Here is a 5,000-nt window from a genome sequence, read left to right as displayed (position 1 = left end):
TGTACCTGAGAGAGGAGAATTGTTGTCCTCTCAGACCCTTACGAGCATATCTGTAACCTCGTGTCGCCCTCTTGCGGAAGGAACCAGGGTAGTTGCTAAACCCCATGACAACTAGGCCCATAAGATATTAGAGGGCTTGACAGAAATTAAAGAGAACAGAGCTGATAAAACGATAGTTAATTTGTCAAATAAAAGTTGTTTTAGGAAGTGATTCTGTGTGTGAATTAGAGTTATGTGAAATTGCCAATAATGGGATGTTAGGAGTCACAACTCCAGCTTGCACAGACGAACGAACTGAGAATTTGATTATGCAAGTGCGATAATTGTCCCTTACAATATCAGCCTCCACTTGGTCACATTGTCAATAATTAGTCTGATGTAATTGCAATTGGAGATGAGCCACCCGGGAGGATTGATCGATTTCCCTTTAGCATTGAAACTGGGCAGGCGAAGCTGATCAGGTGAAGGCCATATAAGGTACCCATTCATTTCCAGGAAGATATGGAAAGGGAAATTAGTATATATATATATATATATATATATATATATATATATATATATATATATATATATATATATATATATATATATATATATATATAATAAATATATATATATATATATATATATATATATATATATATATATATATATATATATATATATATATCAATTGAGCGTCTGAAAGAATTGATATAAAAATAAAAATTTTGACCGGGTGTCACCGGTTGCTTGCTTTTGACATTACCCATAGTCATGACGAGAGAAGGTAGTAATGGTAATTGACTTATCTTTCATGTCAGTGACAGGACTTGGCGTTAAAGACTAACGTAAATCACACGGTAGCGTGTAGCATGTAGGTACGTCCTGTAGGAACGATAAGTTACTTGATAGATGTCCATGTTGATGTATATGATGATGAGGGGAATACGGTTTATTGTAGAGATTAGGACGTAATACTAATAGGTAAAAAATTATCATAAGTTGTAGATAGGCAGTCAAGGAGTGGATGTAGGAGGTACGAGGTAGATGGTAAGGGAGGTAAAAGGTAAACAAATTTTTAGGTAAACAAATAAGGCGTGTGGTAAGATGTAAAAGTAAATCTAAAGGTAAGTAAGAGGTGACGGGTAACTGGTAGGAAGTAGGAGGTATGCTAGTGAATTAAGCGTTGAAAGGTAAGAAATGAAGGAGGCAGGGTACAAAAGAAAATGTGTAGAAAAGGTAGGAGGTAAAAGGTAAGAGGTAAAAGGTAACAGGTAACAGGTAACAGGTAGAAGGTAGGAGGTAAAAGGTAAGAGGTAGGAGGTAAGAGGTAAGAGATAAGAGATAAGAGGTAAAAGGTAAGAGGTAAGAGGTAGGATGTGGATGGTAGGAAGTAGATGGTAAGAAGTAAGAGGTAGGTTGTGGATGGTAGGAAGTAGGAGGTATGCTAGTGAATTAAGCGTTAAAATGTAAGAAATGTAAGAGGCAGGGTACAAAAGAAAATGTGTAGAAAAGGTAGGAGGTAAAAGGTAAGAGGTAAGAGGTAGGAAGTAGGAAGTAGAAGGTAAGAGGTAGGAGGTAAAAGGTAAGAGGTAAGAGGTAAGAGGGAGGTAAGAGGTAAGAGGTAGGAAGTAGTTGGTAAGAGGTAAGAGGTAAGAGGAAGGATGTGGATAGTAGGAAGTAGATGGTAAGAGGTAGGAAGTAGAAGGTAAGAGGTAAGAGGTAAGAGGTAAGAGGTAAGAGGTAAGAGGTAGGATGTGGATGGTAGGAGGTTGGAGGTAAGAGGTAGGAGGTATAAAGATCTAGGATGTAGGATAAAATATGTAGGAGGTTGAGGGTAGGAGGTAAGAGATGTACCTCTTATAAGAGGTAAGCGGTAAGAGGTAGGAGGTAAGAGGCAAGATGTTATGTAGGAGGTAGGAGATAAGAGGTATGATGTAGGAGGTAGGAGGTAAAAGATAGGGGGTAGGATGTAAAGGGTAGAAGGTAGAATGTGGAGGGTAGGAGGTAGGAGGTATAAGTATATAGGATGTAGGATAAAAGATGAAGGAGGTAGGAGGTATAACTATACGAATGCAGGAGGTAGGAGGTAGGAGGTAGGAGGTAGCAAGAAGAAACAAGGTAGGAAACAGGAAACACGTAGTAAGAGGTAATACCTATCAGAGGTTGGAGTTATAATGCGTTCCTCAGCATAGTATAGGTGTAGGATACTACATTTTTTCTCCATGAATTGATCACGAATCACAGTGTTTTGTTTTATGACTTTGGGTAATGTCAAAAGCAAGCAACCAGTGACACCCAGTCAAAATTTTTATTTTTATATCAATTCTTTCAGACGCTCAATTGAGAGAATGAACATTTTTTCTTTGTTTTATTTTAGGGCATGGAGAGGCGTCCCCGGGCAAAAGTTCCAACCGATTTATCGGTTTTTGGTTAAATATCACTCTTTTTTTGCGCAAGCGTATTAATTGAGTAGATGAGAAATAAAAGAGACCAAATTATTAGTAACAAAATCTCAAACAACAAACACGGCTGGTTATTTATCTGAGATGCAATATATACAAAAAAATTATTTACAATTTGAACCAATATATATATATATATATATATATATATATATATATATATATATATATATATATATATATGTATATATATACATATATATATATATATATATATATATATATATATATATATATATATATATATATATTTATATATATATATATGTATATATATACATATATATATATATATATATATATATATATATATATATATATATATATATATATATATATACATATATATATATATATATATATATATATATATATATGTATGTATGTATGTATGTATGTATATATACATGATTAGAAGCCTCTTCCTTTATACGTAGTCAATAAAATTCAGCAAATAAAATATTGAGTATCCTCACTTGCGAAGAGCTATTGTCTGGAATCTTTAATTATCCAGATATTTCACATTTCTAAAAATAGAAATTTTCTCAAATTGCATAATTTTTGCCTAATTAATCATATGTCAGTTTTGGTCTTGATATATATGTAAATAAATAAATATAAATATATATATATATATATATATATATATATATATATATATATATATATATATATATATAAATATATATATATATATATATATATATATATATATATATATATATATATATATATATATATCTATCTATATATATATACATATATATATATATATATATATATATATATATATATATATATATATATATATATATATATATGTATATATATATATATATATATATATATATATATATACATATATATATATATATATATATATATATATATATATATGTATATATATATATATATATATATATATATATATATATATATATATGTATATATATACATATATATATATATATATATATATATATATATATATACATATATATATATATATATATATATATATATATATAAATATATATATATATATATATATATATATATATATATATATATATATATATATATATATATATATATATGCATTCTCAAACTTTATCGTATTATTTTACGATATTCTATATTCTTCAGAAAAGTAATTATGAAATGTATTGTATTTGTTTTTGTAGTAAGTTAACTTTACAAAGGAAAATGCGTTTTCATAAGAAATATTTATATTTATTTTTTTGCTATCGATATGCAACTTAATGAAACGCACACTTTTGAAAGATATAGATGATTACCAAACAGGAAAAAAATTACGATTAATTACTGATGAGATCGGAGATGTCACAGAAGGATTAGCTTATGTCACTGGGGGAAGGTGAGACTGAAAATAAAAATCAGAGTTCATGAAAATAATAACGATGGAATTTTGATGTGTATGATATACTGCTGCATCAGCATATGTTTTCTTATTGTTCAATTATTTCTTTCTTAAAAAATCTGTTATACCTTTATTAGATGAAAAACATAATGTTTCATGTAGTTTACTACCCATTATTGTTAGTAGCTCAACTAACATTAAAAAAAATATATATATAAAAAAACCCTCTATTAAAAAAAGAAACCACTGTGGTCTTGACACAAAAACAGGGTTATAAAGAGATTAAAAGTTATGTCAGCAGACTACCTTTTTTTTCTGAGAGGAGAAAAATGTGTCTCGTGAATGGTGTCGAATTTTCCATGGGGGTCCAAATCGCACATTTTGAGGTTATGAACACATGATAATAAAATGCTTTTAATAATTTTCAAATAAGTTTACTATCTGTGACCCCTTAATGATATCCTAAAGAAAGCAGAATTATCTTATAGGTTGTAATGAAACTTTTTCTTCGAACGTCTTGGAAAATGAGTCTTTAAATATAAGAGAGCCCTAAAATTCAACATAATTCTCTCTCTCTCTCTCTCTCTCTCTCTCTCTCTCTCTCTCTCTCTCTCTCTCTCTCTCTCTCTCTCTCTCTCTCTCTCTCTCTGTTTCAAATTTTTTTTAATCTTTCCCACTTGATATTCTTTTTATCTTAAATGACTCGATTTTTTTCTTTTTCAATACCGCATATTTTCTTACGAATGTAAATTGGAAAAATGGATTTTCATTTGATCAAAATTTGCTTTATAAATATCAAAATTCAGATAATGTGTAATGTCACTTAAAAACTACCAAAATGTTGTGTTTATTCCTAATATGTTCTATACAGACCATTTATTTTCATATAAAGACTTATTCCCGAAGTGAACCTTACTTAAAGAACGGCATATATAGGAGTTTACCTTTTACTGAGCATGTTGATTAAAGGAAATAATTCTTCAAGAATAATGACTAATGGAGATATTATGAAGAAATAATAATTTTATGTGCTTACGGAAGTAATCTATGAAATAAGAATTTATATGTTGTAATGGTAACCAAGTATAGTATATACAACTATACAGCGAAAATATTTTTGATGAAATTAGCCGTAAACTTAGGATAGTTATTCAAATATCTCCAAATACACA

Source organism: Palaemon carinicauda, chromosome 4 (genome assembly GCF_036898095.1).
Source record: "Palaemon carinicauda isolate YSFRI2023 chromosome 4, ASM3689809v2, whole genome shotgun sequence".
NCBI lineage: Eukaryota > Metazoa > Arthropoda > Malacostraca > Decapoda > Palaemonidae > Palaemon > Palaemon carinicauda.
The sequence above is the reverse complement of the archived record's forward strand: the minus strand, read 5'-3'. Positions refer to the sequence as shown.